Source organism: Oncorhynchus keta, chromosome 6 (genome assembly GCF_023373465.1).
Source record: "Oncorhynchus keta strain PuntledgeMale-10-30-2019 chromosome 6, Oket_V2, whole genome shotgun sequence".
NCBI classification, from domain to species: domain Eukaryota; kingdom Metazoa; phylum Chordata; class Actinopteri; order Salmoniformes; family Salmonidae; genus Oncorhynchus; species Oncorhynchus keta.
In genome coordinates this window covers 29305116-29324991 of record NC_068426.1, presented here as the reverse complement: position 1 = coordinate 29324991, position 19876 = coordinate 29305116, and positions in this window count along the sequence as shown.

Here is a 19876-nt window from a genome sequence, read left to right as displayed (position 1 = left end):
GCTGAAAATTGTCCACAGTGTTCCTATGATCTAGTTTAAACAGTACTGCAAAAATGTAACTTACAGAGTGCATCAAACATGATTTTCGACCTTGTTTATGGAAAAGTGTTTATTTCTGTATTTCAAGGTTGCAACTTGCTGAAAATTGTCCACAGTGTTCCTATGATCTAGTTTAAACAGTACTGCAAAATGTAACTTACAGAGTGCATCAAACATGATTTTAGACCTTGTTTATGGAAAAGTGTTTATTTCTGTATTTCAAGGTTGCAACTTGCTGAAAATTGTCCACAGTGTTCCTATGATCTAGTTTAAACAGTACTGCAAATATGTAACTTACAGAGTGCATCAAACATGATTTTAGACCTTGTTTATGGAAAAGTGTTTATTTCTGTATTTCAAGGTTGCAACTTGCTGAAAATTGTCCACAGTGTTCCTATCATCTAGTTTAAACAGTACTGCAAAAATGTAACTTACAGAGTGCATCAAACATGATTTTAGACATTGTTTATGGAAAATTGTTTATTTCTGTATTTCAAGGTTGCAACTTGATGACAATTGTCCACAGTGTTCCTATAATCTAGTTTAAACAGTACTACAAAAATGTAACTTACAGAGTGCAATCAAACATGATTTTAGACCTTGTTTATGGAAAAGTGTTTATTTCTGTATTTCAAGGTTGCAACTTGCTGAAAATTGTCCACAGTGTTCCTATGATCTAGTTTAAACAGTACTGCAAAAATGTAACTTACAGAGTGCATCAAACATGATTTTAGACCTTGTTTATGGAAAAGTGTTTATTTCTGTATTTCAAGGTTGCAACTTGCTGAAAATTGTCCACAGTGTTCCTATGATCTAGTTTAAACAGTACTGCAAATATGTAACTTACAGAGTGCATCAAACATGATTTTAGACCTTGTTTATGGAAAAGTGTTTATTTCTGTATTTCAAGGTTGCAACTTGCTGAAAATTGTCCACAGTGTTCCTATGATCTAGTTTAAACAGTACTGCAAAAATGTAACTTACAGAGTGCATCAAACATGATTTTAGACCTTGTTTATGGAAAAGTGTTTATTTCTGTATTTCAAGGTTGCAACTTGCTGAAAATTGTCCACAGTGTTCCTATGATCTAGTTTAAACAGTACTGCAAATATGTAACTTACAGAGTGCATCAAACATGATTTTAGACCTTGTTTATGGAAAAGTGTTTATTTCTGTATTTCAAGGTTGCAACTTGCTGAAAATTGTCCACAGTGTTCCTATGATCTAGTTTAAACAGTACTGCAAATATGTAACTTACAGAGTGCATCAAACATGATTTTAGACCTTGTTTATGGAAAAGTGTTTATTTCTGTATTTCAAGGTTGCAACTTGCTGAAAATTGTCCACAGTGTTCCTATCATCTAGTTTAAACAGTACTGCAAAAATGTAACTTACAGAGTGCATCAAACATGATTTTAGACATTGTTTATGGAAAATTGTTTATTTCTGTATTTCAAGGTTGCAACTTGATGACAATTGTCCACAGTGTTCCTATAATCTAGTTTAAACAGTACTACAAAAATGTAACTTACAGAGTGCAATCAAACATGATTTTAGACCTTGTTTATGGAAAAGTGTTTATTTCTGTATTTCAAGGTTGCAACTTGCTGAAAATTGTCCACAGTGTTCCTATGATCTAGTTTAAACAGTACTGCAAAAATGTAACTTACAGAGTGCATCAAACATGATTTTAGACCTTGTTTATGGAAAAGTGTTTATTTCTGTATTTCAAGGTTGCAACTTGCTGAAAATTGTCCACAGTGTTCCTATGATCTAGTTTAAACAGTACTGCAAATATGTAACTTACAGAGTGCATCAAACATGATTTTAGACCTTGTTTATGGAAAAGTGTTTATTTCTGTATTTCAAGGTTGCAACTTGCTGAAAATTGTCCACAGTGTTCCTATGATCTAGTTTAAACAGTACTGCAAAAATGTAACTTACAGAGTGCATCAAACATGATTTTAGACCTTGTTTATGGAAAAGTGTTTATTTCTGTATTTCAAGGTTGCAACTTGCTGAAAATTGTCCACAGTGTTCCTATGATCTAGTTTAAACAGTACTGCAAATATGTAACTTACAGAGTGCATCAAACATGATTTTAGACCTTGTTTATGGAAAAGTGTTTATTTCTGTATTTCAAGGTTGCAACTTGCTGAAAATTGTCCACAGTGTTCCTATGATCTAGTTTAAACAGTACTGCAAATATGTAACTTACAGAGTGCATCAAACATGATTTTAGACCTTGTTTATGGAAAAGTGTTTATTTCTGTATTTCAAGGTTGCAACTTGCTGAAAATTGTCCACAGTGTTCCTATCATCTAGTTTAAACAGTACTGCAAATATGTAACTTACAGAGTGTATCAAACATGATTTTAGACCTTGTTTATGGAAAAGTGTTTATTTCTGTATTTCAACGTTGCAACTTGCTGAAAATTGTCCACAGTGTTCCTATGATCTAGTTTAAACAGTACTGCAAAAATGTAACTTACAGAGTGCATCAAACATGATTTTAGACCTTGTTTATGGAAAAGTGTTTATTTCTGTATTTCAAGGTTGCAACTTGCTGAAAATTGTCCACAGAGTGCATCAAACATGATTTTAGACCTTGTTTATGGAAAAGTGTTTATTTCTGTATTTCAAGGTTGCAACTTGATGACAATTGTCCACAGTGTTCCTATAATCTAGTTTAAACAGTACTACAAAAATGTAACTTACAGAGTGCATCAAACATGATTTTAGACCTTGTTTATGGAAAAGTGTTTATTTCTGTATGTCAAGGTTGCAACTTGCTGAAAATTGTCCACAGTGTTCCTATGATCTAGTTTAAACAGTACTGCAAAAATGTAACTTACAGAGTGCATCAAACATGATTTTAGCCCTTGTTTATGGAAAAGTGTTTATTTCTGTATTTCAAGGTTGCAACTTGCTGAAAATTGTCCACAGTGTTCCTATGATCTAGTTTAAACAGTACTGCAAAAATGTAACTTACAGAGTGCATCAAACATGATTTTAGACCTTGTTTATGGAAAAGTGTTTATTTCTGTATTTCAAGGTTGCAACTTGCTGAAAATTGTCCACAGTGTTCCTATGATCTAGTTTAAACAGTACTGCAAATATGTAACTTACAGAGTGCATCAAACATGATTTTAGACCTTGTTTATGGAAAAGTGTTTATTTCTGTATTTCAAGGTTGCAACTTGCTGAAAATTGTCCACAGTGTTCCTATGATCTAGTTTAAACAGTACTGCAAATATGTAACTTACAGAGTGTATCAAACATGATTTTAGACCTTGTTTATGGAAAAGTGTTTATTTCTGTATTTCAACGTTGCAACTTGCTGAAAATTGTCCACAGTGTTCCTATGATCTAGTTTAAACAGTACTGCAAAAATGTAACTTACAGAGTGCATCAAACATGATTTTAGACCTTGTTTATGGAAAAGTGTTTATTTCTGTATTTCAAGGTTGCAACTTGCTGAAAATTGTCCACAGAGTGCATCAAACATGATTTTAGACCTTGTTTATGGAAAAGTGTTTATTTCTGTATTTCAAGGTTGCAACTTGCTGAAAATTGTCCACAGAGTGCATCAAACATGATTTTAGACCTTGTTTATGGAAAAGTGTTTATTTCTGTATTTCAAGGTTGCAACTTGATGACAATTGTCCACAGTGTTCCTATAATCTAGTTTAAACAGTACTACAAAAATGTAACTTACAGAGTGCATCAAACATGATTTTAGACCTTGTTTATGGAAAAGTGTTTATTTCTGTATGTCAAGGTTGCAACTTGCTGAAAATTGTCCACAGTGTTCCTATGATCTAGTTTAAACAGTACTGCAAAAATGTAACTTACAGAGTGCATCAAACATGATTTTAGCCCTTGTTTATGGAAAAGTGTTTATTTCTGTATTTCAAGGTTGCAACTTGCTGAAAATTGTCCACAGTGTTCCTATGATCTAGTTTAAACAGTACTGCAAAAATGTAACTTACAGAGTGCATCAAACATGATTTTAGACCTTGTTTATGGAAAAGTGTTTATTTCTGTATTTCAAGGTTGCAACTTGCTGAAAATTGTCCACAGTGTTCCTATGATCTAGTTTAAACAGTACTGCAAATATGTAACTTACAGAGTGCATCAAACATGATTTTAGACCTTGTTTATGGAAAAGTGTTTATTTCTGTATTTCAAGGTTGCAACTTGCTGAAAATTGTCCACAGTGTTCCTATGATCTAGTTTAAACAGTACTGCAAATATGTAACTTACAGAGTGTATCAAACATGATTTTAGACCTTGTTTATGGAAAAGTGTTTATTTCTGTATTTCAACGTTGCAACTTGCTGAAAATTGTCCACAGTGTTCCTATGATCTAGTTTAAACAGTACTGCAAAAATGTAACTTACAGAGTGCATCAAACATGATTTTAGACCTTGTTTATGGAAAAGTGTTTATTTCTGTATTTCAAGGTTGCAACTTGCTGAAAATTGTCCACAGAGTGCATCAAACATGATTTTAGACCTTGTTTATGGAAAAGTGTTTATTTCTGTATTTCAAGGTTGCAACTTGATGACAATTGTCCACAGTGTTCCTATAATCTAGTTTAAACAGTACTACAAAAATGTAACTTACAGAGTGCATCAAACATGATTTTAGACCTTGTTTATGGAAAAGTGTTTATTTCTGTATGTCAAGGTTGCAACTTGCTGAAAATTGTCCACAGTGTTCCTATGATCTAGTTTAAACAGTACTGCAAAAATGTAACTTACAGAGTGCATCAAACATGATTTTAGCCCTTGTTTATGGAAAAGTGTTTATTTCTGTATTTCAAGGTTGCAACTTGCTGAAAATTGTCCACAGTGTTCCTATGATCTAGTTTAAACAGTACTGCAAAAATGTAACTTACAGAGTGCATCAAACATGATTTTAGACCTTGTTTATGGAAAAGTGTTTATTTCTGTATTTCAAGGTTGCAACTTGCTGAAAATTGTCCACAGTGTTCCTATGATCTAGTTTAAACAGTACTGCAAATATGTAACTTACAGAGTGCATCAAACATGATTTTAGACCTTGTTTATGGAAAAGTGTTTATTTCTGTATTTCAAGGTTGCAACTTGCTGAAAATTGTCCACAGTGTTCCTATGATCTAGTTTAAACAGTACTGCAAAAATGTAACTTACAGAGTGCATCAAACATGATTTTCGACCTTGTTTATGGAAAAGTGTTTATTTCTGTATTTCAAGGTTGCAACTTGCTGAAAATTGTCCACAGTGTTCCTATGATCTAGTTTAAACATTACTGCAAATATGTAACTTACAGAGTGCATCAAACATGATTTTAGACCTTGTTTATGGAAAAGTGTTTATTTCTGTATTTCAAGGTTGCAACTTGCTGAAAATTGTCCACAGTGTTCCTATCATCTAGTTTAAACAGTACTGCAAAAATGTAACTTACAGAGTGCATCAAACATGATTTTAGACATTGTTTATGGAAAATTGTTTATTTCTGTATTTCAAGGTTGCAACTTGATGACAATTGTCCACAGTGTTCCTATAATCTAGTTTAAACAGTACTACAAAAATGTAACTTACAGAGTGCAATCAAACATGATTTTAGACCTTGTTTATGGAAAAGTGTTTATTTCTGTATTTCAAGGTTGCAACTTGCTGAAAATTGTCCACAGTGTTCCTATGATCTAGTTTAAACAGTACTGCAAAAATGTAACTTACAGAGTGCATCAAACATGATTTTAGACCTTGTTTATGGAAAAGTGTTTATTTCTGTATTTCAAGGTTGCAACTTGCTGAAAATTGTCCACAGTGTTCCTATGATCTAGTTTAAACAGTACTGCAAATATGTAACTTACAGAGTGCATCAAACATGATTTTAGACCTTGTTTATGGAAAAGTGTTTATTTCTGTATTTCAAGGTTGCAACTTGCTGAAAATTGTCCACAGTGTTCCTATGATCTAGTTTAAACAGTACTGCAAAAATGTAACTTACAGAGTGCATCAAACATGATTTTAGACCTTGTTTATGGAAAAGTGTTTATTTCTGTATTTCAAGGTTGCAACTTGCTGAAAATTGTCCACAGTGTTCCTATGATCTAGTTTAAACAGTACTGCAAAAATGTAACTTACAGAGTGCATCAAACATGATTTTAGCCCTTGTTTATGGAAAAGTGTTTATTTCTGTATTTCAAGGTTGCAACTTGCTGAAAATTGTCCACAGTGTTCCTATGATCTAGTTTAAACAGTACGGCAAATATGTAACTTACAGAGTGCATCAAACATGATTTTAGACCTTGTTTATGGAAAAGTGTTTATTTCTGTATTTCAAGGTTGCAACTTGCTGAAAATTGTCCACAGTGTTCCTATGATCTAGTTTAAACAGTACTGCAAAAATGTAACTTACAGAGTGCATCAAACATGATTTTAGCCCTTGTTTATGGAAAAGTGTTTATTTCTGTATTTCAAGGTTGCAACTTGCTGAAAATTGTCCACAGTGTTCCTATCATCTAGTTTAAACAGTACTGCAAAAATGTAACTTACAGAGTGCATCAAACATGATTTTAGACCTTGTTTATGGAAAAGTGTTTATTTCTGTATTTCAAGGTTGCAACTTGATGACAATTGTCCACAGTGTTCCTATAATCTAGTTTAAACAGTACTACAAAAATGTAACTTACAGAGTGCATCAAACATGATTTTAGACCTTGTTTATGGAAAAGTGTTTATTTCTGTATTTCAAGGTTGCAACTTGCTGAAAATTGTCCACAGTGTTCCTATGATCTAGTTTAAACAGTACTGCAAATATGTAACTTACAGAGTGCATCAAACATGATTTTAGACCTTGTTTATGGAAAAGTGTTTATTTCTGTATTTCAAGGTTGCAACTTGCTGAAAATTGTCCACAGTGTTCCTATGATCTAGTTTAAACAGTACTGCAAAAATTTAACTTACAGAGTGCATCAAACATGATTTTAGACCTTGTTTATGGAAAAGTGTTTATTTCTGTATTTCAAGGTTGCAACTTGCTGAAAATTGTCCACAGTGTTCCTATGATCTAGTTTAAACAGTACTGCAAAAATGTAACTTACAGAGTGCATCAAACATGATTTTAGCCCTTGTTTATGGAAAAGTGTTTATTTCTGTATTTCAAGGTTGCAACTTGCTGAAAATTGTCCACAGTGTTCCTATCATCTAGTTTAAACAGTACTGCAAAAATGTAACTTACAGAGTGCATCAAACATGATTTTAGACCTTGTTTATGGAAAAGTGTTTATTTCTGTATTTCAAGGTTGCAACTTGATGACAATTGTCCACAGTGTTCCTATAATCTAGTTTAAACAGTACTACAAAAATGTAACTTACAGAGTGCATCAAACATGATTTTAGACCTTGTTTATGGAAAAGTGTTTATTTCTGTATTTCAAGGTTGCAACTTGATGACAATTGTCCACAGTGTTCCTATAATCTAGTTTAAACAGTACTACAAAAATGTAACTTACAGAGTGCATCAAACATGATTTTAGACCTTGTTTATGGAAAAGTGTTTATTTCTGTATGTCAAGGTTGCAACTTGCTGAAAATTGTCCACAGTGTTCCTATGATCTAGTTTAAACAGTACTGCAAAAATGTAACTTACAGAGTGCATCAAACATGATTTTAGACCTTGTTTATGGAAAAGTTTTTATTTCTGTATTTCAAGGTTGCAACTTGCTGAAAATTGTCCAGTGTTCCTATGATCTAGTTTAAACAGTACTGCAAAAATGTAACTTACAGAGTGCATCAAACATGATTTTAGACCTTGTTTATGGAAAAGTGTTTATTTCTGTATTTCAAGGTTGCAACTTGCTGAAAATTGTCCACAGTGTTCCTATAATCTAGTTTAAACAGTACTACAAAAATGTAACTTACAGAGTGCATCAAACATGATTTTAGACATTGTTTATGGAAAAGTGTTTATTTCTGTATTTCAAGGTTGCAACTTGATGACAATTGTCCACAGTGTTCCTATAATCTAGTTTAAACAGTACTACAAAAATGTAACTTACAGAGTGCAATCAAACATGATTTTAGACCTTGTTTATGGAAAAGTGTTTATTTCTGTATTTCAAGGTTGCAACTTGCTGAAAATTGTCCACAGTGTTCCTATGATCTAGTTTAAACAGTACTGCAAAAATGTAACTTACAGAGTGCATCAAACATGATTTTAGACCTTGTTTATGGAAAAGTGTTTATTTCTGTATTTCAAGGTTGCAACTTGCTGAAAATTGTCCACAGTGTTCCTATGATCTAGTTTAAACAGTACTGCAAATATGTAACTTACAGAGTGCATCAAACATGATTTTAGACCTTGTTTATGGAAAAGTGTTTATTTCTGTATTTCAAGGTTGCAACTTGCTGAAAATTGTCCACAGTGTTCCTATGATCTAGTTTAAACAGTACTGCAAATATGTAACTTACAGAGTGCATCAAACATGATTTTAGACCTTGTTTATGGAAAAGTGTTTATTTCTGTATTTCAAGGTTGCAACTTGCTGAAAATTGTCCACAGTGTTCCTATCATCTAGTTTAAACAGTACTGCAAAAATGTAACTTACAGAGTGCATCAAACATGATTTTAGACATTGTTTATGGAAAATTGTTTATTTCTGTATTTCAAGGTTGCAACTTGATGACAATTGTCCACAGTGTTCCTATAATCTAGTTTAAACAGTACTACAAAAATGTAACTTACAGAGTCCAATCAAACATGATTTTAGACCTTGTTTATGGAAAAGTGTTTATTTCTGTATTTCAAGGTTGCAACTTGCTGAAAATTGTCCACAGTGTTCCTATGATCTAGTTTAAACAGTACTGCAAAAATGTAACTTACAGAGTGCATCAAACATGATTTTAGACCTTGTTTATGGAAAAGTGTTTATTTCTGTATTTCAAGGTTGCAACTTGCTGAAAATTGTCCACAGTGTTCCTATGATCTAGTTTAAACAGTACTGCAAATATGTAACTTACAGAGTGCATCAAACATGATTTTAGACCTTGTTTATGGAAAAGTGTTTATTTCTGTATTTCAAGGTTGCAACTTGCTGAAAATTGTCCACAGTGTTCCTATGATCTAGTTTAAACAGTACTGCAAAAATGTAACTTACAGAGTGCATCAAACATGATTTTAGACCTTGTTTATGGAAAAGTGTTTATTTCTGTATTTCAAGGTTGCAACTTGCTGAAAATTGTCCACAGAGTGCATCAAACATGATTTTAGACCTTGTTTATGGAAAAGTGTTTATTTCTGTATTTCAAGGTTGCAACTTGATGACAATTGTCCACAGTGTTCCTATAATCTAGTTTAAACAGTACTACAAAAATGTAACTTACAGAGTGCATCAAACATGATTTTAGACCTTGTTTATGGAAAAGTGTTTATTTCTGTATGTCAAGGTTGCAACTTGCTGAAAATTGTCCACAGTGTTCCTATGATCTAGTTTAAACAGTACTGCAAAAATGTAACTTACAGAGTGCATCAAACATGATTTTAGCCCTTGTTTATGGAAAAGTGTTTATTTCTGTATTTCAAGGTTGCAACTTGCTGAAAATTGTCCACAGTGTTCCTATGATCTAGTTTAAACAGTACTGCAAAAATGTAACTTACAGAGTGCATCAAACATGATTTTAGACCTTGTTTATGGAAAAGTGTTTATTTCTGTATTTCAAGGTTGCAACTTGCTGAAAATTGTCCACAGTGTTCCTATGATCTAGTTTAAACAGTACTGCAAATATGTAACTTACAGAGTGCATCAAACATGATTTTAGACCTTGTTTATGGAAAAGTGTTTATTTCTGTATTTCAAGGTTGCAACTTGCTGAAAATTGTCCACAGTGTTCCTATGATCTAGTTTAAACAGTACTGCAAAAATGTAACTTACAGAGTGCATCAAACATGATTTTCGACCTTGTTTATGGAAAAGTGTTTATTTCTGTATTTCAAGGTTGCAACTTGCTGAAAATTGTCCACAGTGTTCCTATGATCTAGTTTAAACAGTACTGCAAATATGTAACTTACAGAGTGCATCAAACATGATTTTAGACCTTGTTTATGGAAAAGTGTTTATTTCTGTATTTCAAGGTTGCAACTTGCTGAAAATTGTCCACAGTGTTCCTATGATCTAGTTTAAACAGTACTGCAAAAATGTAACTTACAGAGTGCATCAAACATGATTTTAGACGTTGTTTATGGAAAATTGTTTATTTCTGTATTTCAAGGTTGCAACTTGATGACAATTGTCCACAGTGTTCCTATAATCTAGTTTAAACAGTACTACAAAAATGTAACTTACAGAGTGCAATCAAACATGATTTTAGACCTTGTTTATGGAAAAGTGTTTATTTCTGTATTTCAAGGTTGCAACTTGCTGAAAATTGTCCACAGTGTTCCTATGATCTAGTTTAAACAGTACTGCAAATATGTAACTTACAGAGTGCATCAAACATGATTTTAGACCTTGTTTATGGAAAAGTGTTTATTTCTGTATTTCAAGGTTGCAACTTGCTGAAAATTGTCCACAGTGTTCCTATGATCTAGTTTAAACAGTACTGCAAAAATGTAACTTACAGAGTGCATCAAACATGATTTTCGACCTTGTTTATGGAAAAGTGTTTATTTCTGTATTTCAAGGTTGCAACTTGCTGAAAATTGTCCACAGTGTTCCTATGATCTAGTTTAAACAGTACTGCAAATATGTAACTTACAGAGTGCATCAAACATGATTTTAGACCTTGTTTATGGAAAAGTGTTTATTTCTGTATTTCAAGGTTGCAACTTGCTGAAAATTGTCCACAGTGTTCCTATGATCTAGTTTAAACAGTACTGCAAAAATGTAACTTACAGAGTGCATCAAACATGATTTTAGACATTGTTTATGGAAAATTGTTTATTTCTGTATTTCAAGGTTGCAACTTGATGACAATTGTCCACAGTGTTCCTATAATCTAGTTTAAACAGTACTACAAAAATGTAACTTACAGAGTGCAATCAAACATGATTTTAGACCTTGTTTATGGAAAAGTGTTTATTTCTGTATTTCAAGGTTGCAACTTGCTGAAAATTGTCCACAGTGTTCCTATGATCTAGTTTAAACAGTACTGCAAAAATGTAACTTACAGAGTGCATCAAACATGATTTTAGACCTTGTTTATGGAAAAGTGTTTATTTCTGTATTTCAAGGTTGCAACTTGCTGAAAATTGTCCACAGTGTTCCTATGATCTAGTTTAAACAGTACTGCAAATATGTAACTTACAGAGTGCATCAAACATGATTTTAGACCTTGTTTATGGAAAAGTGTTTATTTCTGTATTTCAAGGTTGCAACTTGCTGAAAATTGTCCACAGTGTTCCTATGATCTAGTTTAAACAGTACTGCAAAAATGTAACTTACAGAGTGCATCAAACATGATTTTAGACCTTGTTTATGGAAAAGTGTTTATTTCTGTATTTCAAGGTTGCAACTTGCTGAAAATTGTCCACAGTGTTCCTATGATCTAGTTTAAACAGTACTGCAAATATGTAACTTACAGAGTGCATCAAACATGATTTTAGACCTTGTTTATGGAAAAGTGTTTATTTCTGTATTTCAAGGTTGCAACTTGCTGAAAATTGTCCACAGTGTTCCTATGATCTAGTTTAAACAGTACTGCAAATATGTAACTTACAGAGTGCATCAAACATGATTTTAGACCTTGTTTATGGAAAAGTGTTTATTTCTGTATTTCAAGGTTGCAACTTGCTGAAAATTGTCCACAGTGTTCCTATCATCTAGTTTAAACAGTACTGCAAAAATGTAACTTACAGAGTGCATCAAACATGATTTTAGACATTGTTTATGGAAAATTGTTTATTTCTGTATTTCAAGGTTGCAACTTGATGACAATTGTCCACAGTGTTCCTATAATCTAGTTTAAACAGTACTACAAAAATGTAACTTACAGAGTGCAATAAAACATGATTTTAGACCTTGTTTATGGAAAAGTGTTTATTTCTGTATTTCAAGGTTGCAACTTGCTGAAAATTGTCCACAGTGTTCCTATGATCTAGTTTAAACAGTACTGCAAAAATGTAACTTACAGAGTGCATCAAACATGATTTTAGACCTTGTTTATGGAAAAGTGTTTATTTCTGTATTTCAAGGTTGCAACTTGCTGAAAATTGTCCACAGTGTTCCTATGATCTAGTTTAAACAGTACTGCAAATATGTAACTTACAGAGTGCATCAAACATGATTTTAGACCTTGTTTATGGAAAAGTGTTTATTTCTGTATTTCAAGGTTGCAACTTGCTGAAAATTGTCCACAGTGTTCCTATGATCTAGTTTAAACAGTACTGCAAAAATGTAACTTACAGAGTGCATCAAACATGATTTTAGACCTTGTTTATGGAAAAGTGTTTATTTCTGTATTTCAAGGTTGCAACTTGCTGAAAATTGTCCACAGAGTGCATCAAACATGATTTTAGACCTTGTTTATGGAAAAGTGTTTATTTCTGTATTTCAAGGTTGCAACTTGATGACAATTGTCCACAGTGTTCCTATAATCTAGTTTAAACAGTACTACAAAAATGTAACTTACAGAGTGCATCAAACATGATTTTAGACCTTGTTTATGGAAAAGTGTTTATTTCTGTATGTCAAGGTTGCAACTTGCTGAAAATTGTCCACAGTGTTCCTATGATCTAGTTTAAACAGTACTGCAAAAATGTAACTTACAGAGTGCATCAAACATGATTTTAGCCCTTGTTTATGGAAAAGTGTTTATTTCTGTATTTCAAGGTTGCAACTTGCTGAAAATTGTCCACAGTGTTCCTATGATCTAGTTTAAACAGTACTGCAAAAATGTAACTTACAGAGTGCATCAAACATGATTTTAGACCTTGTTTATGGAAAAGTGTTTATTTCTGTATTTCAAGGTTGCAACTTGCTGAAAATTGTCCACAGTGTTCCTATGATCTAGTTTAAACAGTACTGCAAATATGTAACTTACAGAGTGCATCAAACATGATTTTAGACCTTGTTTATGGAAAAGTGTTTATTTCTGTATTTCAAGGTTGCAACTTGCTGAAAATTGTCCACAGTGTTCCTATCATCTAGTTTAAACAGTACTGCAAAAATGTAACTTACAGAGTGCATCAAACATGATTTTAGACATTGTTTATGGAAAATTGTTTATTTCTGTATTTCAAGGTTGCAACTTGATGACAATTGTCCACAGTGTTCCTATAATCTAGTTTAAACAGTACTACAAAAATGTAACTTACAGAGTGCAATCAAACATGATTTTAGACCTTGTTTATGGAAAAGTGTTTATTTCTGTATTTCAAGGTTGCAACTTGCTGAAAATTGTCCACAGTGTTCCTATGATCTAGTTTAAACAGTACTGCAAAAATGTAACTTACAGAGTGCATCAAACATGATTTTAGACCTTGTTTATGGAAAAGTGTTTATTTCTGTATTTCAAGGTTGTAACTTGCTGAAAATTGTCCACAGTGTTCCTATGATCTAGTTTAAACAGTACTGCAAATATGTAACTTACAGAGTGCATCAAACATGATTTTAGACCTTGTTTATGGAAAAGTGTTTATTTCTGTATTTCAAGGTTGCAACTTGCTGAAAATTGTCCACAGTGTTCCTATGATCTAGTTTAAACAGTACTGCAAAAATGTAACTTACAGAGTGCATCAAACATGATTTTAGACCTTGTTTATGGAAAAGTGTTTATTTCTGTATTTCAAGGTTGCAACTTGCTGAAAATTGTCCACAGAGTGCATCAAACATGATTTTAGACCTTGTTTATGGAAAAGTGTTTATTTCTGTATTTCAAGGTTGCAACTTGATGACAATTGTCCACAGTGTTCCTATAATCTAGTTTAAACAGTACTACAAAAATGTAACTTACAGAGTGCATCAAACATGATTTTAGACCTTGTTTATGGAAAAGTGTTTATTTCTGTATGTCAAGGTTGCAACTTGCTGAAAATTGTCCACAGTGTTCCTATGATCTAGTTTAAACAGTACTGCAAAAATGTAACTTACAGAGTGCATCAAACATGATTTTATCCCTTGTTTATGGAAAAGTGTTTATTTCTGTATTTCAAGGTTGCAACTTGCTGAAAATTGTCCACAGTGTTCCTATGATCTAGTTTAAACAGTACTGCAAAAATGTAACTTACAGAGTGCATCAAACATGATTTTAGACCTTGTTTATGGAAAAGTGTTTATTTCTGTATTTCAAGGTTGCAACTTGCTGAAAATTGTCCACAGTGTTCCTATGATCTAGTTTAAACAGTACTGCAAAAATGTAACTTACAGAGTGCATCAAACATGATTTTAGACCTTGTTTATGGAAAAGTGTTTATTTCTGTATTTCAAGGTTGCAACTTGCTGAAAATTGTCCACAGTGTTCCTATGATCTAGTTTAAACAGTACTGCAAATATGTAACTTACAGAGTGCATCAAACATGATTTTAGACCTTGTTTATGGAAAAGTGTTTATTTCTGTATTTCAAGGTTGCAACTTGCTGAAAATTGTCCACAGTGTTCCTATGATCTAGTTTAAACAGTACTGCAAAAATGTAACTTACAGAGTGCATCAAACATGATTTTAGACCTTGTTTATGGAAAAGTGTTTATTTCTGTATTTCAAGGTTGCAACTTGCTGAAAATTGTCCACAGAGTGCATCAAACATGATTTTAGACCTTGTTTATGGAAAAGTGTTTATTTCTGTATTTCAAGGTTGCAACTTGATGACAATTGTCCACAGTGTTCCTATAATCTAGTTTAAACAGTACTACAAAAATGTAACTTACAGAGTGCATCAAACATGATTTTAGACCTTGTTTATGGAAAAGTGTTTATTTCTGTATGTCAAGGTTGCAACTTGCTGAAAATTGTCCACAGTGTTCCTATGATCTAGTTTAAACAGTACTGCAAAAATGTAACTTACAGAGTGCATCAAACATGATTTTAGCCCTTGTTTATGGAAAAGTGTTTATTTCTGTATTTCAAGGTTGCAACTTGCTGAAAATTGTCCACAGTGTTCCTATGATCTAGTTTAAACAGTACTGCAAAAATGTAACTTACAGAGTGCATCAAACATGATTTTAGACCTTGTTTATGGAAAAGTGTTTATTTCTGTATTTCAAGGTTGCAACTTGCTGAAAATTGTCCACAGTGTTCCTATGATCTAGTTTAAACAGTACTGCAAATATGTAACTTACAGAGTGCATCAAACATGATTTTAGACCTTGTTTATGGAAAAGTGTTTATTTCTGTATTTCAAGGTTGCAACTTGCTGAAAATTGTCCACAGTGTTCCTATGATCTAGTTTAAACAGTACTGCAAAAATGTAACTTACAGAGTGCATCAAACATGATTTTCGACCTTGTTTATGGAAAAGTGTTTATTTCTGTATTTCAAGGTTGCAACTTGCTGAAAATTGTCCACAGTGTTCCTATGATCTAGTTTAAACAGTACTGCAAATATGTAACTTACAGAGTGCATCAAACATGATTTTAGACCTTGTTTATGGAAAAGTGTTTATTTCTGTATTTCAAGGTTGCAACTTGCTGAAAATTGTCCACAGTGTTCCTATGATCTAGTTTAAACAGTACTGCAAATATGTAACTTACAGAGTGCATCAAACATGATTTTAGACCTTGTTTATGGAAAAGTGTTTATTTCTGTATTTCAAGGTTGCAACTTGCTGAAAATTGTCCACAGTGTTCCTATCATCTAGTTTAAACAGTACTGCAAAATGTAACTTACAGAGTGCATCAAACATGATTTTAGACATTGTTTATGGAAAATTGTTTATTTCTGTATTTCAAGGTTGCAACTTGATGACAATTGTCCACAGTGTTCCTATAATCTAGTTTAAACAGTACTACAAAATGTAACTTACAGAGTGCAATCAAACATGATTTTAGACCTTGTTTATGGAAAAGTGTTTATTTCTGTATTTCAAGGTTGCAACTTGCTGAAAATTGTCCACAGTGTTCCTATGATCTAGTTTAAACAGTACTGCAAAAATGTAACTTACAGAGTGCATCAAACATGATTTTAGACCTTGTTTATGGAAAAGTGTTTATTTCTGTATTTCAAGGTTGCAACTTGCTGAAAATTGTCCACAGTGTTCCTATGATCTAGTTTAAACAGTACTGCAAAAATGTAACTTACAGAGTGCATCAAACATGATTTTAGACCTTGTTTATGGAAAAGTGTTTATTTCTGTATTTCAAGGTTGCAACTTGCTGAAAATTGTCCACAAAGTGCATCAAACATGATTTTAGACCTTGTTTATGGAAAAGTGTTTATTTCTGTATTTCAAGGTTGCAACTTGATGACAATTGTCCACAGTGTTCCTATAATCTAGTTTAAACAGTACTACAAAAATGTAACTTACAGAGTGCATCAAACATGATTTTAGACCTTGTTTATGGAAAAGTGTTTATTTCTGTATGTCAAGGTTGCAACTTGCTGAAAATTGTCCACAGTGTTCCTATGATCTAGTTTAAACAGTACTGCAAAAATGTAACTTACAGAGTGCATCAAACATGATTTTAGCCCTTGTTTATGGAAAAGTGTTTATTTCTGTATTTCAAGGTTGCAACTTGCTGAAAATTGTCCACAGTGTTCCTATCATCTAGTTTAAACAGTACTGCAAAAATGTAACTTACAGAGTGCATCAAACATGATTTTAGACCTTGTTTATGGAAAAGTGTTTATTTCTGTATTTCAAGGTTGCAACTTGATGACAATTGTCCACAGTGTTCCTATGATCTAGTTTAAACAGTACTGCAAAAATGTAACTTACAGAGTGCATCAAACATGATTTTAGCCCTTGTTTATGGAAAAGTGTTTATTTCTGTATTTCAAGGTTGCAACTTGCTGAAAATTGTCCACAGTGTTCCTATGATCTAGTTTAAACAGTACTGCAAAAATGTAACTTACAGAGTGCATCAAACATGATTTTAGACCTTGTTTATGGAAAAGTGTTTATTTCTGTATTTCAAGGTTGCAACTTGCTGAAAATTGTCCACAGTGTTCCTATGATCTAGTTTAAACAGTACTGCAAATATGTAACTTACAGAGTGCATCAAACATGATTTTAGACCTTGTTTATGGAAAAGTGTTTATTTCTGTATTTCAAGGTTGCAACTTGCTGAAAATTGTCCACAGTGTTCCTATGATCTAGTTTAAACAGTACTGCAAATATGTAACTTACAGAGTGCATCAAACATGATTTTAGACCTTGTTTATGGAAAAGTGTTTATTTCTGTATTTCAAGGTTGCAACTTGCTGAAAATTGTCCACAGTGTTCCTATGATCTAGTTTAAACAGTACTGCAAATATGTAACTTACAGAGTGCATCAAACATGATTTTAGACCTTGTTTATGGAAAAGTGTTTATTTCTGTATTTCAAGGTTGCAACTTGCTGAAAATTGTCCACAGTGTTCCTATCATCTAGTTTAAACAGTACTGCAAAAATGTAACTTACAGAGTGCATCAAACATGATTTTAGACATTGTTTATGGAAAATTGTTTATTTCTGTATTTCAAGGTTGCAACTTGATGACAATTGTCCACAGTGTTCCTATAATCTAGTTTAAACAGTACTACAAAAATGTAACTTACAGAGTGCAATCAAACATGATTTTAGACCTTGTTTATGGAAAAGTGTTTATTTCTGTATTTCAAGGTTGCAACTTGCTGAAAATTGTCCACAGTGTTCCTATGATCTAGTTTAAACAGTACTGCAAAAATGTAACTTACAGAGTGCATCAAACATGATTTTAGACCTTGTTTATGGAAAAGTGTTTATTTCTGTATTTCAAGGTTGCAACTTGCTGAAAATTGTCCACAGTGTTCCTATGATCTAGTTTAAACAGTACTGCAAAAATGTAACTTACAGAGTGCATCAAACATGATTTTAGACCTTGTTTATGGAAAAGTGTTTATTTCTGTATTTCAAGGTTGCAACTTGCTGAAAATTGTCCACAGAGTGCATCAAACATGATTTTAGACCTTGTTTATGGAAAAGTGTTTATTTCTGTATTTCAAGGTTGCAACTTGATGACAATTGTCCACAGTGTTCCTATAATCTAGTTTAAACAGTACTACAAAAATGTAACTTACAGAGTGCATCAAACATGATTTTAGACCTTGTTTATGGAAAAGTGTTTATTTCTGTATGTCAAGGTTGCAACTTGCTGAAAATTGTCCACAGTGTTCCTATGATCTAGTTTAAACAGTACTGCAAAAATGTAACTTACAGAGTGCATCAAACATGATTTTAGCCCTTGTTTATGGAAAAGTGTTTATTTCTGTATTTCAAGGTTGCAACTTGCTGAAAATTGTCCACAGTGTTCCTATCATCTAGTTTAAACAGTACTGCAAAAATGTAACTTACAGAGTGCATCAAACATGATTTTAGACCTTGTTTATGGAAAAGTGTTTATTTCTGTATTTCAAGGTTGCAACTTGATGACAATTGTCCACAGTGTTCCTATAATCTAGTTTAAACAGTACTACAAAAATGTAACTTACAGAGTGCATAAAACATGATTTTAGACCTTGTTTATGGAAAAGTGTTTATTTCTGTATTTCAAGGTTGCAACTTGATGACAATTGTCCACAGTGTTCCTATAATCTAGTTTAAACAGTACTACAAAAATGTAACTTACAGAGTGCATAAAACATGATTTTAGACCTTGTTTATGGAAAAGTGTTTATTTCTGTATTTCAAGGTTGCAACTTGATGACAATTGTCCACAGTGTTCCTATAATCTAGTTTAAACAGTACTACAAAAATGTAACTTACAGAGTGCATCAAACATGATTTTAGACCTTGTTTATGGAAAAGTGTTTATTTCTGTATGTCAAGGTTGCAACTTGCTGAAAATTGTCCACAGTGTTCCTATGATCTAGTTTAAACAGTACTGCAAAAATGTAACTTACAGAGTGCATCAAACATGATTTTAGACCTTGTTTATGGAAAAGTTTTTATTTCTGTATTTCAAGGTTGCAACTTGCTGAAAATTGTCCACAGTGTTCCTATGATCTAGTTTAAACAGTACTGCAAAAATGTAACTTACAGAGTGCATCAAACATGATTTTAGACATTGTTTATGGAAAAGTGTTTATTTCTGTATTTCAAGGTTGCAACTTGATGACAATTGTCCACAGTGTTCCTATAATCTAGTTTAAACAGTACTACAAAAATGTAACTTACAGAGTGCAATCAAACATGATTTTAGACCTTGTTTATGGAAAAGTGTTTATTTCTGTATTTCAAGGTTGCAACTTGCTGAAAATTGTCCACAGTGTTCCTATGATCTAGTTTAAACAGTACTGCAAAAATGTAACTTACAGAGTGCATCAAACATGATTTTAGACCTTGTTTATGGAAAAGTGTTTATTTCTGTATTTCAAGGTTGCAACTTGCTGAAAATTGTCCACAGTGTTCCTATGATCTAGTTTAAACAGTACTGCAAATATGTAACTTACAGAGTGCATCAAACATGATTTTAGACCTTGTTTATGGAAAAGTGTTTATTTCTGTATTTCAAGGTTGCAACTTGATGACAATTGTCCACAGTGTTCCTATAATCTAGTTTAAACAGTACTACAAAAATGTAACTTACAGAGTGCATCAAACATGATTTTAGACCTTGTTTATGGAAAAGTGTTTATTTCTGTATTTCAAGGTTGCAACTTGATGACAATTGTCCACAGTGTTCCTATAATCTAGTTTAAACAGTACTACAAAAATGTAACTTACAGAGTGCAT